The sequence below is a fragment of the Staurois parvus genome, unplaced genomic scaffold (genome assembly GCF_062004578.1).
Source record: "Staurois parvus isolate SC_StPar_1 unplaced genomic scaffold, SC_StPar_1.0 ptg000068l, whole genome shotgun sequence".
Taxonomy (NCBI): domain Eukaryota; kingdom Metazoa; phylum Chordata; class Amphibia; order Anura; family Ranidae; genus Staurois; species Staurois parvus.
The window spans coordinates 7,522,827-7,543,209 of NW_028317864.1; positions in this window are offsets into that span (position 1 = coordinate 7,522,827).

A 20,383-nucleotide genomic window follows, 5' to 3' on the forward strand; every position below is an offset into this window, starting at 1 on the left:
TGTCCGCCAACTGAAGCTCCGCAGAGGATGGGTGATGCAACAAGACAATGACCCAAAGCATACAAGTAATTCAACAAAACAATGGCTGCAACAGCACAGAATACGCCTTCTGGAGTGGCCCAGTCAGTCCTGACCTCAACCCGATTGAAATGCTTTGGCATGACCTTAGGAGAGCGATTCACACCAGACATCCCAAGAATATTGCTACACTGAAACTGTTTTGTGAAGAGGAGTGGTCCAAAATTACTCCAGATCGTTGTGCAGGTCTGATCTGCAACTACAGGAAACGTTTGGTTGAGGTTATTGCTGCCAAAGGAGGGTCAACCAGTTATTAAGTCCAAAGGTTCACATACTTTTTTCTACCTGCACTGTGAATGTTTACATGTTATGTGCAATTAAACCATGGCAACATCTAATGTTTGTGTAGTATTATGTTCAGCAGACTGTGTTCTTCTATTGTTGTGACTTAGATGACGTTCAGAACACATTTTATGCCCAATTCATTCAAAACTCCACGTAATCCCAAGGGGTTCACATACTTTTTCTTGCAACTGTAATTGTGAAGTGGAAGGAAAATGATAAATGGTTTTCAAAATTTTTACAAATAAATATGTGAAAAGTGTGGTGTGCATTTGTATTCAGCCACCCTGAGTCAATACTTTGTAGAACCACCTTTTGCTGCAATTACAGCTGCAAGTCTTTTTGGGGATGATTCTACCAGCTTTGCACATCTAGAGAGAGACATGTTTGCCCATTCTTCTTTGCAAAATAGCTCAAGCTCTGTCAGATTGGATGGAGAGTGTCTGTGAACAGCAATTTTCAACTCTTGCCACAGATTCTCAATTGGATTTAGGTCTGGACTTTGACTGGGCCATTCTAACACATGGATATGATTTGATCTAAACCATTCCATTGTAGCTCTGGCTGTATGTTTAGGGTCGTTGTCCTGCTGGAAGGTGAACCTCTACCCCGGTCTCAAGTCTTTTGCAGACTCTAACAGGTTTTCTTCTAAGATTGCCCTGTATTTGGCTCCATCCATCTTCCCGTCAACTCTGACCAGCTTCCTTGTCCCTGCTAAAGAAAAGCATGATGCTGCCACTACCATGTTTCACAATGGGGATGTGCAGTTAGTTTTCTGCCATACATAGTGTTTTGCTTTAAGTACAAAAAGTTAAATTTTGGTCTCATCTGACCAGAGCACGTTCTTCCACATGTTTGCTGTGTCCCCCACATGGCTTCTCCCAAACTTCAAACAGGACTTCTTATGGCTTTCTTTCAACAATGGCTTTCTTCTTGCCACTCTTCCATAAAGGCCAGATTTGTGGAGTGCATGACTAATAGTTGTCCTGTGGACAGATTCTCCCACCGGAGCTGTGGATCTCTGCAGCTCCTCCAGACTTACCATGGGCCTTTTGGCTGCTTCTCTGAGTAGTGCTCTCCTTGCCCAGCCTGTCAGTTTAGGTGGATGGCCATGTCTTGGTAGGTTTGCAGTTGTGCCATACTCTTTCCATTTTTGGATGATGGATAGAACAGTGCTCCATGAGATGTTCAAAGCTTGGGATATTTTTTATAACTTAACCCTGCTTTAAACCTCTCCACAACTTTATCCCTGGCCTGTCTGGTGTGTTCCGTGGCCTTCATGATGCTGTTTGTTCACTAATGTTCTCTAGCAAACCTATGTGGGCTTCACAGAACAGCTGTATTTATACGGAGATTAAATCACACACAGGTGGACTCTATTTACTAATTAGGTAACTTTTGAAGGCAATTTGTTCCACTAGATTTTAGGGGTATCAGAGTAAAGGGGGCTGAATACAAATGCAGGCTGCACTTTTCAGATATTTGTAAAAAAAAAATCTTTAAAACCATTTATCACTTTCCTACCTCTTCACAATTATGTGCCACTTTGTGTTGGTCTATCACATAAAATCCTAAAATAAAACATTAAAATTTTTGGTTGTAACATGATAAAATGTGGAAAATTTTAAGTGGTATGAATACTTTTTCAATGCACTGTATGTAAGTGGTGGCAGCCATATTTGTAAATTAAATATACAGGCTCTGCTTCCTGCTTTGAAGTGCTACATACTGTGATTGTTGTGATTTATGGCTCCTTCTATATGTTGACTACTTGAAAATAGTGCACTCCCTTATCTCAGCAGTTCTGCAGTCATTGTATTAGTCAAGCTATCCTGCCTCTATTGGCTAATCTCTAAATATATACATACAGTAAAATAAAAATGGAAAAAGAAGTTTGTTAAAATGTTGTTACAGTAAAAATATCTTTAAAGGGTCAGTTCACACCACAAAAACGCACTCTGGATGCATTCCGGATATGTTTTTGATTACAGTTCACACCGCACTTTGTTCCGGTGCAGCTTTGATGCAGTTTGCCATGTTCCAATACAGTTCTGTGCAGAAAAAATGAAACATGTTCTACTTTTTTTCTGCACTAGAAACTGACTGGTACTGACTGCACTGGTGTGAACTAGGGCCACTGGAATACATGAAAAACACTGTTCATGCATTTTTGATGCAGAAAAAAAATTGCACTGGACTGCATCTAATGTGAACTAGCCCTAAATCAGAACTACACTGCATCTGAGCACCACATACCAAAAATGCTATATAATTAATTTCTAATATGCAAAACAAACTCACTTATCCATTCATGTCTCCAAGGCTTTATTGTGCTGAGAAATCAGTTTGAAAAACAGCCCCCTAGCATTTCTTGGCCATGTTGAATCATGTCAGATGATTCATATAGCATGTACTTCCTGGAATCCATCTGCCCTTAGCTCAGGCATGCAGACAGGCTGGTGTGCTTAGCTGATAAAGCCCCTCCTCCCCTCCCAAAGACTCCTGGGATGTATGACATCATTTGCCAAGGCTTTTCTTGGTTTTTAGGCTTTTTTTTATATTTTAACCTGGTGATCCTACAAATAACACACTACTGTGTTTTGTCACCCAGACTGGACTTCAAAGAGGGCTTCTCTTCATCACTATGACATGTGGAGTGGGGGATTATCAGTTTACAAAAGGAAGATAAAAAATGTTTCAGCTCACATGAAGTGACAAGGGCATTTTATTTCTGGAAGGATCAACAGATATTTTCTGCACTTGCTGAAAATGTTCGTAGCCTAAAAATAAAAACTAATGCATTCACTCCTTGTAAGCTGCAATATATTATATTTTTGTACTCAGGTTTAGATATTCTTTTTTATCATTTATTTTTTAATAGATAAAAAAAGTGGTAGGGAGGGAAGGATAAGGTACAAACTTACGTATTTAGTATAACAAATAATTACTGATATAAGACTGGTCACCTGCTGATTGATAGTTGGCATTACCTTTACTTACTGTAAGGGGTAGGTTTAGATATTCTTTAACAGGAAAGTTGCAAACAATGTCAGCTAATGCATGTTTGTGCTTTGTATTGCTAAACAGCTGTGCTTTACTGCTCCTTGTCACAATGTATATGTATGGACCTTAAGGCTAGGTTCATATTTGTGCGGGTGGTGCTGCTGCGGATCCGTACAAAAATCTGTGCAACTGCACCACCCACACAGAGAAATGCGGACCCGTGGGCAGATGCCATTAGTTCTAATGGCACGTCACCGGCACTGGAAAACGCAACTGTACTGGGAACCGAGGTTCCCGTGCGGGCTGCGTTTTCGGAAGAAGTGCAGGGTCTTCTTCCCTGTGTGTCACGGGGCACGAAAGTCCATTCAAATGAATGGGCTCTCGTGCCTGCGCAAAATGCGGCCTGCACAGCTGCATATATGTGAACCGGGGCTAAGACCTAATGAAAACAAGGTACACCTGAAGTGACTAATATTTTAATAGTGGTTAAGCAAGGCAGGATAGTGACAGCAGTAAAAAAAAAATCATGCCTCCCTATATTTGACTGCCTTATCACTAACCTTAAAAAAGCATGTGGATAATAGGTGTCACTACACCTGACATGCCTATCCTTGTTTCATATCAGTGATTCTCAGGGCTTTTTTTCAGCTGGAACTTGGTGGAACTCAGATCCGCCACCTCCAGCTAAGGCCCTTTGCTCCCTGCTCACCACTATCACTTTTGACTTCTGTGTTTACAAGTGACAGCTTGTCTTCTGGAGGCTCCCATAGATCTGATCTCCTGAGTGGCTCCAATTGAGTGCAGTACAGAGACACGTGAGATGCAGGTGCTTGGGGTGCAGTGTGGTCATGGGCGGGAGAGGGACGTAACATAGTGGGTTGCACCCTCTGTGATCTCCATTTTTCCTGGTGCCCTGATGCCTTTGCCCCCACTGGGTAATCTTCCTGCAGGTGAAACTGCCTACAGTGTTCAGGATATTAGATATTAGAGTTGGCTGGGTGCTTCAGCTTAATACAGCAACAAAAGTAAGACAAACTGAATATGGAGGAGCTTTTAAGGAGGAGGGAGAAGATAAGGGCAGTGGAGGGGGACTTTTGTACAGAGGTCAAAGCTAAGGAGGGTGAGTTGGTTGTGGGGCATGGTTGAGTTCCTGCACCTATTCTCTGAGAAAATACCCTGCTGACTCTTTAAGTAGAGATAAACGAACTGAGAAATCAACCCTAAACATGCACTTCTTAACGAAATGGCGCACACATGCACAGTACAGCCACCATAGAGGGGACTTGGCAGAAGCAGAGAGGCTCAGGGCCCAGACAACCACTGAAGGCAGGCCACTGAAGCACTGAATTATAAAAACTGGAGCGATCACCCCTTTCTACCACCAGTAGTGTTACCGAATGTGTAGTGCCTGGATACCAGTGGATTAGAATCTTAGGGGAAACCAAACTGTATGCACCAGGCTTCCTATACAACATGAGGTTTAAAAGCCTTATTTACTGTAGCTGAGGTCCAGCAAGGCCCTGTTATCTCCCCCCCCCCAAGAACATCAGGGGACAGAGGGGCAGAATCCAGGGAGCATGCTGCCCCTGCCAGTCTTTGCCCCACCAGCAAGCATACCCCTTGTGGCTCTAGACCTGTAAACACTCTGCAGCTGGACACAATGCATCATAGGTTCCAAAGTGAGCTTCTAATGCAGAGTCCAGTGCCAAAGAACTCATTACAAGTTGGACCTGCTTCTTCTTCCCAGTGAGATCCAGGCAGGAACGGGTTTTTGTCCTCTCAGAGGAGAGAAGACATCCCTTCTCTTAAGACACTAGCAAAATATCTTGGAGTACATGATCTATTTCAATTATTTCTTGCTAATAAAACTGAGCATGCTGGGAGTAGAAGGGGTTAAACTGGTCTGTCCTTACAGCTTGGTTTTGCCAGTGTCCAACCTCGTGAAGGCAGCAGCATAACTCAGTGTAAAAGAATGATTCCATCCTGTGCCCAGTAATGTGCGATTAAGAAATATATATCAAATAGATGTATATACATACACACCATAGTTGCCAACATTTTAAAAACATTTCCAGGGACACTTTTTGCTGTGCATGCAGCTGGCTACTATAGGTGGAGAATTAAGGTTATTAGGGGGTGCAGCATTCATTTAAAATGTGCTTGGTTCTAACACAAGCATATTGTCAAGCTGAAGTTTAGCTTAAAAAAAAAATCTCTATAGATTTAGCGGATAAAATAAAGGTAAATAAAGCACCACATGGCTTACACCCATAGGTCCTAGAAGAGCTCCATTATTTGTAAGCCATTGCTTCTACGTTTTGGACACTTTTTAATGAATTGTATAATACCAATAGATTGGCATTAAGGCCAATGTGGTGCTTATACTTAAAAAGTCCTTACCTAGTAACTACAGACCGACCACACAGAAGTACCACAAAGAAGAGTCTTTTCTGAAAAATAATATTTTAAGCGCTTGTCAGCATGGATTAATGAAAAACCAAAGTTGTCAAACAAATATGATCTCTTTTTATGAGGAAGTTAGCAAAAACTTAGACAAAGGAGTGGCTATGGATATAATATACTTGGATTTTGCAAAAGCGTTTGACATAGTTCCCCACACACACAGCTAATGTATAAGTAGAAGTCTACAGACTTAGAAATTTCAGTTTGTAAAAAGATAGAAAACTGACTAAAATACTGTATTCATAGTGATTCATGATTCATACTCTGAATGGTCTAAAGGTTAATAAAGCACCTGTACCAGATGGCTTACAGCCACGTATCCTGAAAGAGTTGACCTGTGCGATTTCAAAGCCATTGTTTCTCATTTTTATATGGAAATGAATGACTGGTTCAGTATCACTAGACTGGTGCAGGTCCAGTGTGGTGCCTATATTTAAATAGGGATCAAAGTCTTTACCATATAACTACAAACTTGTTAGTTTACCTTCTATAGCTGGGAACATACTTAAGAGTTTGATAAGAAAAACATAGAAGAGTTTTTTCTAGAAATAATACTATAAGTAATAGACAGCATTGATTCACAAAAGACTGAAGCTGTCAAACTCTTCATGAGGAAATAAAAGGAAAAAAAAAAGAAAAGAGTGGCTGTGGATATAGTATACTTGGACTTTGCAAACATGTTTAGAAATCTGGCTAAAAGTTCGTAGTCAGAGAGTAGTGGTTAATGATTCATAATCTGAATGGTCAAAGGTTATTAGTGGTGTACCCCAAGGTTCAGTGTTGGGACCCTTACTTTTAACCTATTTATAAATTATATAGTGTTTGGGATTCAAAGCACCATTTCAGAGCTTGCGAATGATGCACTGTTTAATTGAGCAATTGTGGCAAATTGGGTTTATTGTTGATAAATGTAAAGTTATGCATAAGGGGCTAAAAACATGCATGCATCATACATACTAGGAGGAGAACAGCTGGGGGACTCAATGGTTGAGAAGAATCTGGGTGTTTTGGCAGATCAAAAAAATGAACATGCAATGCCAAACTGCGGTTTCTAAAGCTAGCAAAATGCTTTCTTGTATTAAAAGAGGCATAGACTTCAGAAAAAGAGAGCCATCATTTTGCCCCTGTACACATCATTAGTAATACCTCATCTAGAATATGCACTTCAGTTTTGGGCACCTGTTCACAAAAAGCATATCGGAGAACTGGAGAGAGTCCAGAGAAGGGCAACCAAACTGATAAGAGGCATGGAGGAGCTCAGTTATGAGGAAAGATTAGAGGAACTAAATGTATTCCCTATGCAGAAGAGGCAACTATTGGGAATATGATCACCATACAAAAAAATATAAGTGGTCCATTTAGTGAACTTAGTGTTGAATCATTCACTTTCGGGTCATTACAGAGGACAAGGGGGCACTCTATGTCTGGAGGAAAAGAGATTTAACCTCCACATACAGAAAGGTTCCATCACAATTAAAAAGTTCTGCCCAGCTCAGTAGAGTGTTTTAAAAAAGAGATACTGGATACTAATATTTGTAGGTAAAGGTATGCAGTAGGTATAGGGGATTGCCTCTTGGGGGATCAGGAAGGAATTTTTTCCCCACTGCACCAAATTGGATCATGCTTTATTGGGGTGAAGGGGGGTTTGGAGAGTTTTCTAATTTTTTCTATTGGACTTGTGTATCTATGTAGTGAGCTAACTTGCCAGTAATGAAAGATATCACAGGCAGCTGGATTCTGTGGAAATCTTCTGTGCATTGGTTAACAGCTTTGGGCCTTCTGTGAAGCTGCTATGAGTTTCTGATGTGGACCTTTCATTGCTTCTCCTGCCTGTAACACAATATAGGAATTCGGGAGAAAATCTTGAATCTCATCAGGCTCTCCCTCATTTACAGATCCCCCCCCCCCTCCCCAGAATGCCTCTGTCTCCAATGTCCCCCCCCCCCCTCAGCACTCCTAGCAAACCTCTGTACTCTCCAGCATACTCCTGCTACCAATGCCCTCCACTACCACTACCAGACCTCTATATCTCCCAGCACACCTCTGCCTCCAATCTCCACCAGCACATCACTGTCTGCAATGCCCCCAAAAACATTCAAAATTCTCCTCCTTTCCAGCACACCTCTGCATCAAATTCTCCCCCACCAGCATACCTCTGTCTCCAATGTCCCCCAGCACAATTCTCTCTCCAGTGCCCCTACCCCAGTACACCTTTGTTTCCAAAGTCTCCCTCAACACACATCCACTTCCAGTGTGTCCCTAGCACACTTCTGCCTCCAGTGTCTTCCCCCCCCCCCCCCCCAGTGCACCTGCACCTTCAACGCTCTCCCCAGCAAACCTCTGCCTCCAGTACCCCCACCCCACCAGTACACCTCTGCCACCTCTGTCTCAAATACCCCCTCCCCCTTCCCAGCACCTCTGTTTCCAATTCCCTCCTTCCCCAGCACACCTCTGCCTCCAATGCCCCCCCCCAGCAAACTTCTGTCTCCAATCCGCTCACCAAAACACCTCTGTCTGTAATTCCCCCTTCCCTTCTCCAACACACGTCTGCCTCCAATCCGGCCCCCTCACCAAAGCACAACTCTGCCTCCAATCCCCCCTTCCAATCACCATACTTCGCAAAAGAGTAGAACTATCCCGGAAAATCAGGGACAGTTGGCAAGTATCTATACACACATCCATGAGTATAAGACCAATTGTTATTTTAAAGGCATGATCACTTTTGAATGTATTTTTGTTTTTTTAACTAGGTATTAGTATATTTATTTTCCCTGTGTCATTTGTTTGCCTTTCCTTGTGCTCCTAGATTGTAAGTTCCGAGGAGCAGGGCCCTCCTTTCCCTCTTGTATTGAACTGTATTGTTGCTGTATTGCCTCCCGTTATATTGTAAAGCGCTGAGCAAACTGTTGGCACTATATAAATCCTGTATAATAATAATAATAATGGACTCATGTGTTGTAGCTGTAGTTTGTAGTGTCATGGCTGATCTATTCTCCTATGTCCATGTGTTCTTTCACCTAGCTTGTCTCTTTTCAGCAGAGGGACAAGCAACTTCTTGTTCCAAGTCATATGCATGCATAACCATTTCTCTGTGCTGCATCACAAATGAGTGAAAGCTAATTTTATCAAACGGCATGGTAGACACTGCCAAATGTTTTCAATTGCAACAGCACAAGACTGACAGACCCAAGGATTGTGGGATATATAGTTTCTTCACAGGAAGTGTTGGTTCTTGGAGTACTGACAGATGTCAAGCATTAACCTATGCAGTATGCCTCATGTTTCAACATAAATTTCTGACACAGGAATGTGATGATTCACTCTACTATAGGCTGTGCGTAACGATCAACAAACATGATCAATAGACATGTTGTGAAAAACACAAGGTGCATATGGGATGGGTTATAATGCCGTTAAAAATGCATAAACAAAAAAAAGTGTTTTTAATAGAAAGATAAAATGATTTTAGCTGAGTTATTTTATCTATATCTATATATATATATATATATATATATATATATATATATATATATATATAAAGGCATACCTTGGAAATATTATCAGGGCTTAAAGTGTTACTAAACCCACATTAGTAAAATCAGTCTGTATATGCAGCAAAGCATGCTTGTTATAGTCACTGTGGAACCTAACGGGTTAAAACTTTGCATTGTGTAAAAATGCTGTTTGATCCTGACTTCTCTGAACCTGCCCTTCTTCCAGTACCCCCCTCTTATCTCCTGGTAAGACATATCATGTGGAGTCACTCTGCACATGCTCAGTTTGGTGTATATTGCTAGAGAGGTTTTTTTTTTTGGGAGAGTGCATAGAATCAGCACAGCGCCAATCAGCACTGTCCAGAGGGTTCTGCATCCTCCTAGAGCAAATTGAAAGTTCCTCCTCCAAGATTTAACATGTGCTCTGCTGGACACTGATAGAAGTCACAAAACTGCTCTAACTCCTGCTGAGAAAAGGTATTTAGCAGTTTATATTACTAAAATAATTGTACTTCCATGTTATGTGTACTGTGGGAGACCAGATATAGTGAATGCATGGTCCTGGGTTTAGTAACACTGTTAGCAGATAAATATGTTAGACAGTGATGAAAAGTGATACTCAAAAACATAGTAAGGTGGGAACCTCTGAGAACCCTAATGTATAGAGGGGATAACTCTCGGGACCGTGATGTAATGAGGGAGGCTCTGTGCACCCTAATGTATAGAGGGGATAACTTTAGGGACCATGATGTAATGAGGGAGGCTCTGGGCACCGTAATGTATAGAGGGGATAACTTTAGGGACCCTAAAGTAAGGATGGGTGCTCTGGGGACCCTGATATAAGGAAGGTGCCTTTGGCAACCTTAATATAAAGAGGGGATAACCCTGGGGACACTGATGCATGGGAGGGTGGCTCTGGGGAACCTAATGTAAGGGGGGTTATTCAGGACACCCTGGTCTCCTAGATTGTAAGCTCCAGGGAGCAGGGTCCTCCTATACCTCTTGTATTGAACTGTATTGTTGCTGTATTGTCTCCCTTTATATTGTAAAGCGCTGAGCAAACTGTTGGCGCTATATAAATCCTGTATAATAATAATAATAATATTAACAATAATAATATAAGGGAGGTGGCTCTGGGGACACTGATGTAAGAAGGGGTATGATTCTAAGGAGGAGACCCTAACGAAGGGGGGAAATGTGTGGACCCTGCAAGGAGGGGGTGGATCTGAGGACCTTGATGTAAGGAGGGGTGGTTCTGGGGACCCTGTTATAAGGAAGTTGACTCTGGAGACCCTGATATAAGGTGGGTTGACTCTGACGACCCTATTATAATGAGGGGATAACTCTTGGGACCCTGATGCATGGAAGGGTGGCTTTGGGGACACTAACGTAAGGGGGGGGTGGCTCAGGAGACCTTGATGTAAGGAAGAGGGCTCTAAGGATGCTGATGCATGGAAGGGTGGCTCTTGGGACACTAATGTAAGGTGGTTGGCTCAGAGCACCCTGATGTAAGGGGGTGGCTCAGGAGACCCTGGTGTAAGGGGGGGAGGTTACTCTGGGGGCCCTGATGTAAGGAGGGAGGGTGACTCTGGGAACCTTGACATAAGGGGGAAAACTCTGATGAAGAGAGGGGGACTCTGATTGAGATTTATGATGTAAGGTGGGAATTTGATGTGGACAGGGGGCTTGTCCTGACTGCTTCACTCCATTTGTTGTTTTGCCCAATTGACTGGCTTCTGATGAAGTCCTGTAGCATGCGACATGCCAGTACAGTGAAGCGGGAGGAGCTGGAGGAGGTCTCCGTTGTGTCTCGGGACACAGAGTGATGGAGACATGTGGAGGGAGCCAAGAGCTTGCATGCAGGCAGGGGGAACCACTGACCGACAGATGACAGCAAGTCAGTGTCACTGATCCCATCCCCCCACCAGCGCTGCCACTGATCACACCCCGCCCCATCACTGCTACTGATCCCATCCCCCAAGCACTGCCACTCATTCGCCCCCCAACACTGCTACTGATCACAGTTTCTCCCCAGCACTGCCACTCCTCCCATCCCCCCCAGCACTGCCACTCATCCCATCAACCCCCCAGCACTGCCACTCATCCCATCCTCCCCACCACTGTCATTGATCACACCCCCCCCCCCCCTCAGCACTAGCAACTAATGGGTGAGTAATAATGATGTGCAGTAACCTCTAGCAAACCAATTATTGAGTAGTAAGGATGTGCAGTAACCTCTAGCAACCAATCAGTGAGCACTAGCAAAATTGCATGGAGGGGGGGTCAAGAAAATGTTTGGCCGGGGTCCAATCAATATGAAAAAAGGCCATGACTGTTAGTATATGTATGCATGTGATGGTCCCCGAAACATGCTGGTTGTTTCAGTTGGTCATAGCACAAATCATTAAACTGATTTAAACTCATGGTTCCTATCAGCTGTTTGCTCTGGCAGTGATATATAGTGTTATGAGTTATTTTTTGCTAATGTTTGCCTTAAAAAACTTACCTAGCAGCCCACGTTCTCAATCTTTCCTACCTTCCTTCTGTTCCAATCTTTGTCAGAATCTTCAGCATTTACACTTCTGGGAGTATCAGATTATGTGCCCCACCTCTGTGCGATGTGGTTCTTTCCACCAAGCCCATGTAATAGCTGTGCCCTAGGAACTGCCATTTAGATTTTTTGGAAAACTTTCAGGGCTGATTTAAAGTTATACTCATATAAAACAAGGAAAGGCAAAGCAAATAAAACCATTTTTTTGTGTACTGGGCCACTTCCTTTAATATTCAAGAACAGACATTGGCTTTACAACGAAACAAATGCTTGTCTATTATGCAAATGTAGGCTTTTTACAGCAATGTGAATGAAACCCAACTGGGCAGCGCTACAAAGCAGGAAGCAAAGACTCCATATGTAATCAGCTAATATGACTGCTGCTATGTACATATATGTTAAAAAAAATACTTTATTTTTGTTTCAACAAAAATTAATTATTGTTGTTAGAATTATTTACATTGGGATGATTAAATTAACCTATATATCAAAGTATCAAAATAAACTGTAAAAACATAGTTTCCCTTTAAAGCTTTGTTCTATTTTCCACATGCCATGCCATCACATAGAAAAGCAGTGTTTGTCATGTACAGGAGCAACTGTTCCCATTCAGGCTTCCAGCTTGCACTGCTGCAACCAAGCTAATTAATTGCAACTCAGCCACAGCTAAAAATATCCATACGTTTATCAGCTTTGCTACTAGCTGGAAATATGGGAAATGAATGAACACTGTGATCTAGAGACAGAAAGAGACATTATGTTCTGCACCACACAGCCAAGCTTCATTTGATCTGGTTTTGGTGCTCTGTCTTAGCTGGCACAGCCTGCACCCCTACAGCTCCAGCAGTGACCTTCACCCTAAGGTCATCAGGATCAGCATTCCATAAGAGCTCGTTAGTGGTAATTTTGTATGATGGCAGGCTCTTTATTTGCTTGATCGTAGGAATGACCATGACTGGAATCTTGCTAGCCAGGGCCAGAAACGGATCACAATGTGTGTTTTCAACTAGCATGTAATACATTGTATCTACAGTAAAATTTGTATACGGTTTAAAATAAAATGGCAGTGAAATATATGCTACACATGAATGCACCTTAAAAGAGAAGTATGAGAATTTTTTTTTTTTTTTAAATTATAATTACCTAGGTGGATACAGCATTCATCCGATGCTGCATCTGTCCCTCACCGGTTCTAAGGATGAGAACTGAGCGATCAGTTCTCCCTGCCGCTCTGAGCAGAGAGTTGGGACTGTCAGTCTCCAGCTCTCTTCTCTGCCACCACCCTCAGGCTCTCTGTGGCTCACTGAGAGGATGCCAGTCCAGGCTTCTGGGTGGATCCCAACCATATGGGCCTGGTCCGGCTGAGTGATGTCAGTCGACAGTGGACTTTAGCCCACTGTCGGCTGAAAACACATCATAGCAGTGCAGAATGAACTGCACTCCTGTGACCTACAAGAGAAATACAGCCAAACAGGTTTTGGCTCTACTTCTCCATTAAGGTAACAATACATAATGTAATCTCTTCAAAAAAGTCTCTCATAGGTGCCACCGAAACCCTTCATGATAGGCAAATTCAAATTTTCTGGTAGTAGGACCACAGGCATGTCCCGCTTGTACCCACCCACAATGCTCCTGCCTTCTGGGCCAGCTGTGTTGCCCCCCCTCTTTTCCTACTCGATCGCCTACACTTAATATTACACATCTATGTTAAATGTTATAGACGCACAAAGAGTTCAGGGGGCAGCAATACAGAAAAAGGCAGTCTGCCCACTCTATATCGATACATCTTGAACTGATGAATGCAGGAGTAGGACATACTGTCCTCTGATTCTACTAGCAGCTGTAATTGTGCAAAACACTAGTCCACCGAAAAAAATTGACAAACTGCTTAAGGACAGCAACAGACAACAGCCTACACTGGTCATGTGGAAATCCATGCACATATGCTGCACTTACAACAATCTGTATTTGGTTGGCAAATTTGGTTTAGCTGTGTGTGAGGCCAGCAAATTTGATGTCCACACTATTTATATATACACTGCTCAAAAAAATTAAAGAAAACATTTTTTAATCAGAGTATAGCATCAAGTCAATTAAACTCCAGGGCTATTGATCTGGTCAGTTAAATAGCAGAGGAGGTTGTTAATCAGTTGCATCTGCTTTGGTGTTAATGAAATTTGCAAAAGGTGCACTAGATGGGCAACAATGAGACAACCCCCAAAACAGGAATGGTTTTACTGGTGGAGGCCACTGACATTTTTTTCCCTGCTCATCTTTTCTGACTGGTTTACACTAGTTTTGCATTTGGCTAGGGTCAGGGTCACTACTAGTAGCATGAGGCGATACCTGGACCCTACAGAGGTTGCACAGGCAGTCCGACTCCTCCAGGATGGCATATCAATACGTGCCATTGACAGAAGGTTTTGCTTTGTCTCCCAGCACAGTCTCAAGAGCATGGAGGAGGTTCCAGGAAACAGGCAGTTACTCTATGAGAGCTGGACAGGGCCGTAGAAGGTCCTCAACCCATTAGCAGTACCGGTATCTGCTCCTTTGTGCAAGGAAGAACAGGATGAGCACTGCCAGAGCCCTACAAAATGACCTCCAGCAGGCCACCACAATCAGAAACAGATTTCACAAGGTTGCCCTGAATGCCCGATGTCCTCTAGTGGGCCCTGTGCTCACTGCCCAGCACTATAGAGCTTGATTGGCATTTGCCATTGAAAGCCAGAATTGGCAGGTCCGACACTGGCACCCTGTGCTTTTCACAGATGAGAGCAGGTAAACCCTGAGAACAAGTGACAGACGTGAAAGGGTCTGGAGCAGCCACGGAGATCATTATGGTGCCTGTTACATTGTTCAGCATGACCGTTTTGGTGATTGGTCAGTGATGGTCTGGGGAAGCATATCCATGGAGTGATGCACAGACCTTGTCCCCATCGTCAACCCGTACTCTGGTGCAGTGGGTCCTGGGTTCCTCCTGGTGCACGACAATGCCCGGCCTCATATGGCTAGAGTATGCAGGCAGTTTCTGGAAGATGAAGGAATTGATACCATTGAATGTCCCCCACGCTTGCCTGACCTAAATACAATAGAACACCTCTGGGATATCATGTTTCGGTCCATCCAACACCGCCAGGTTGCACCTCAGACTGTCCAGAAGCTCAGTGATGCCCTGGTCCAGATCTGGGAGGAAATACCCCAGGACACCATCCATTGTTTCATTAGGAGCATGCCCTGATGTTGTCAAGCATGCATACAAGCATGTGGGGGCCATACAAACTGCTGAGTACCATGTTGAGTTGCTGCAATGAAATTTCAGCAAAATGGAATAGCCTGCTGCATAATTTTTTCACTTTGATTTTTGGGGTGTCTTTGAATTCATTCCTCTGTAGGTTGATAATTTTCATTTCCGTCAAACGATGGGGCATTCTTACATTCCTAACACATTACCCATATCAGTATTGATATCCAGCATGAAAGTTTTCCCCACTGAGATCTCATGTGTTTTCAAAGTGTTCCTTTAATTTTTTTTGAACAGTGTACATATATATATACACACACACACACTTATACTTTTCAGAACTAAAAACAAATATATGCCTGCTTTAGCCCCAGGCATTGGGGCTGGTATTACATACCAGGAAATGAGCGAGTGTGCAGCTTTCTGTACCATGAGCACCAGTTTTTATGCCCTGAACAGTGAGAAACGGTATCTGCAAAGGGACACCAAAAGAGAGGTTATCCCTCCCAAAGCAAATTGGCAGTAACGTGGTAGAGCAAGTCCAGAGCAGCATGATGATGCACAGGGTATGTCCAGAGAATGAGAGCGGCAGCAAAATCAAGAGCACAACAGTGCTTACAATACTATGGAGCAAGGGTTAAATCCAAAGGATCCTGGTGCAATAATGCAGTGGAGCAGGTGTTAAGGCTAAAGCAGCCCCAGCAGCAAAAATGTGGTAAAACACTTTAATCCAAAGTAGTTACAGCGGTAACAATGTTGTAGGTTAAATCCAAAATGGCCACGGGGGGTATAATGCTGTAATGAAGGGTTTAATGGCTTAAGATCTCCAACAACCCCAACCAACTGGATCCATCAGCTCACTTAGAGGATCTACACAGCATAACCAGATAGTTGAAGGGTAGAGTAGTCACAACTATTGCAGGCCATAGACGGGTCGAACATCGGCCGATATTTCGAAGAAAAAAAAAACACCTAAAAATCGGTTGTTCGTTCGGCCGACGTTACCACCAACGGTAACAAAAATCAGCTGACAAAATCATAGAGTTCACCCCATAACTTCTGTCCCTTGCAGGTTACGGTTTATGCGCGTATTTTTTTATCGGTAAAGCGATCATCATTGCCGGGAAAATCGGCCGATTTTTCAACGTGACCACAAAAAAAAATGTGCAAAAAACGTCCGACCAATTAACCCTCTAACAGTGCGCAAATCGGCCTATTTTTTTTTTCACCCGAAAAATCGGCCGATTTTCGAACCGTCTATGGCCAGCATAAGCAAGTCTCCTGGGTCCAAGGTGAATTGGTTTTTCCAAAGAAAGCAGTGCAGAAGAAAGGGAAAAAGGGAGAAAGTCTGTTAGTAACAACAGCACCACACCAATGGTCATAGAGTCTAAAAAGATTTTAATTACCTCATATGGGGGTGATGCAAGATAAAACACTGAACATGTTTTGAGGGATCAGGCACTAATAGAGGCCACATCCTACTATTAGCTATTGAAGCAAACTCCTTGGTGAAGGGGAGTGCTAGTTGGTTGTTTGTACCTTATGCCACTATAAAGTAATTAAAATCTTTTTGTACTTTATACCAATTAGTGTGGCCTCCTTTTTATATTTTCTACATCTGGACACTGTCCAGATTGCCCCTTTTGTTCCTCTTATTTATGAGACCTGCCTAACCAGATCCAGTGAATTCCACAAATAAGATTTGGCCTCAGCTATACTGAACCCCAGTAGTGAGATATTCAGCACCTCATACCCATATTTTGTAAAGTTTTATTGCTGTGCCTGTCCCTGCAGTTTCTCCTGGTGACCACTGTCACTGGGATTTTGAGTGGGGGAAAATATACAAATGTTAGTTGCCACCAAAATGGGAATAGAAAGGATAATGGGGGCCACTGTCTAAGGGAAGATTTTCCTTACTTTACAGAAAACCCACACTAATTTCCTGTTCTGGCTATGGATAGGAAGTAAAGTTTTCACCATTCCATTCTCTAGCTAAATGATTCCATAAATTTCCATGTTCTGGCTATGGATATCCATTAGAAAGTTTTCACCATTCCATTCTCTAGCTAAATGAAATAAAAACATTTTGGCTTTAGGGGTACTTTAATGAAAATAAGTAATACAAATGATAAAAAGTAGGTCATCTTTTTTGTTGTTGTTCAGGATTTTTAGTCAACTGCAAACAAAAGTTCAAAAAGAAACTTGAAAAATATAACTCAAGCATCCATTCATTCTTAAAAGTTGTTATTTTGACCTTGTTTGTTTTTATATTGACAATAAATCCTTAAATATCAACAACATCCCCAAAAAATTAAAATAAAAACTAAAAAAAAGAGAAAATATATAACCGAATCCAATTGTTTATATCTTAATTTTTTTGTTACTGTTTTCTGATAACATCATATGTGATGACATTTTTGGGGGACAGTGCACAATTTTTTGTTGCTTCTTTCCTAATTTTATTTTGGAGTAACCTACCATCTGTTAGGAAAATTAAAATAATAGTGAAATACACAAAAAATAACCCTAAAATAAGCTGTCTCATAACATTTTTAGGTTGTTATTTGACTTTTTCTCAAACACCTAACAACAAGCTACACCCAAAAGCAGACAAAAGAACACTCAGCACAGAAACAAAAAGTGCTTTTAATGCATATCAAAACCCCAAAACAAATATCAGTATTAGTGCAAAATAAATATTTAATATATTGCAATTTACTAATCCTTAGACAAGTAGTTGCATAGTTTCTCTTTTTTTAAACCGTAAATAAGACAGTTGAGTGGCTACACTCAGTCCTTCATTGTATATATGGAAGGAGCCATGCCTCTCACCCAGGCTGGACTTCAAACATTTTTGCCTTTGTTCATCTCCATTACATAGGAGTGTGTGGAGATTAATAGTTTACAGAGAAAGGATAGCATTGCTTTATGCTTCCAGTTCAGCGAACATTAGTGTAAGTTGTAATATATTACATTTTTGTTCTTGTGTTTAATTATCCATTAAAAACAGCCTTAACCACTTCAAACTCCCCTTCCCCATTGTGTTCAATGTATTTTGCAAAATGGCAAAATTTGTCAACCTTTCAGGGAAGGTAAACAGGTCAGTTTAAATCATGCCTAGTTAAAATGAAGCATGTCATAGGAAGGATGAATGGAAAAATGTACTAAGACATTCTTGAAAAAAAATTTGCTGCCATTTACCAAGATGATGAAGATGAAACGAGGGTGGACATTTCAGCAAGACAATGATCCCAAACACAAAGCCAAGGAAACTCTCAACTGGTTTAAAAGAGAAAAATTAAAGCTGCTAGAATGGCCCAGCCAATCACTTGACTTGAATCCAATAAAAAAATCTATGGAGAGAACTAAAGATCACAGTTCATAGAAGAGGCCCACGGAACCTTCTAAATTTGAATACTTTTTGGGTGGAAGAATGAGCCAAAATCACACATGAGCAATGCATGCAACTAGTTTCTCCATACAGGAGGTGTCTTGAAGCTGTCATTAACAACAAAGGATTTTGTATGAAGTAATAAATAAATTTCAATTAGCTTGTTCAATACATTTTCCCAGTGTCATTCCATTTTATTACACATAACTTAATTTCTCAATTTATTTGTTTTGGTTTCTTTGTATGTGTGGATTGCATGGGTTCTTACCAACATGTGGTGAACATTTCATGTCAATAGCACCTTTAGAAATAAATTTACCTAGAAACATGGTGACGAGTTCAATACTATTTTACCCGCTGTGTATATGCACATGAACCTTAATGGCATCCCAGTCCTTTGCAGCTATAACAGTTTCAACTCTTCTGAGAAGGCTGTCCACAAGGTTTAGGAGAGTGTCTATGGGAATGTTTGACCATTCTTCCATTTCCAAGATAATTTGTGAGGTCAAGCATTGATGTTGGACGAGAAGGCCTTGCTTGCAGTCTCTGCTGTAATTCATCCCAAAGGTGTTCTATCATGTTGAGGTGCAGGCCAGTCAAGTTCCTCCACCCCAAACATGCTCATCTCTGTCTTTATGGATCTTGCTTTGTGCACTGGTGCGCAGTCATGTTGGAACAGGAAGGGGCAATCCCCAAACTGTTCCCACAAAGTTGGAAGCATGAAATTGTCCAAAATGTCTTGGTATGCTGACACCTTAAGAGTTCCCTTTACTGGAACTAAGGGGCAAAGCCTAACCACTGAAAAACAACCTCACATCATAAACTTCCCTCCAGCATACTTTACACCTGGCACAATGCTGCCAGGCAAGTACCAGAAATGTCCATCGGATTGCCAGACAGAGAAGCGTGATTTGTTACTCCAGAGAACACGTCTCCACTGTTCTAGAGTACAGTGGCAGCATGACAGACAAACGAAACCGATGCTCCAATCCTCATGCAGACTTAAAAAATATCAGGATGGCAGACGAAGACGTGCTGCTCTTCAAAGATCGGGAAATCTGACCACTGGTGAAAAAGAACAGACAAGGGCGCACTCTCATCGTGCATTACCGTGGTATACCACGTGTTTATTAAAAAGACAAATGGATGTATACTCACAAACCAACAATATTAAAAGCAGTGTAAGTGGTCCACAAAAACAGTCACAAAGATATTGTGTCCTTGATGAGGATAAGCTGACGCGTTTTGGGAGCTAAACCCCCTTCCTCAGAGCTAAAAATATACCTACTGGCCACAAGCCTATATACCAACGAAATGTCAAAAGGAGGGTGAAAAGGCCCTCCCACCCACCCCCAGAGGCCCAATCCCAGAGCACACACAAAAAAAAACAAACAATCAAAACTACATGTAATGAACAGCAACCTGTAAAATGCATAAAGTACACGCAGATTTTTATAAATAAAATGTGCTGGAGGTGTACTTGCATTTACCCCCAAGGAAAGTAGTCCTGACCTTTAATGGACGGACACTAACCCAATGGAAACTGCCTCCAGTGTGAAAAAGCCAAGATGCTGCATGGAATGCATGTAGGGTAGTGTGTGGACATTGTTAATATTATTCCATGAACAAGTATATGACACTATAAGATAACCTGGGAATAGGTGAAAAAATGGAACCAGCGTGGAGTACAAACACCCCGCCATGCTGGTAAACAAAGACATGACAGGCACCATGCTGCGTGTGCGATGCGGCCAATCGGCACATGCGTGCCACGTCACACACGGACCGTGCACTCGCGCCATACCACACATGAACAGCGCGCACGCGCTGTGCCTAAACACGGACCGCACATGCGCCAGGGAGCCGAGCCGCCCGACACT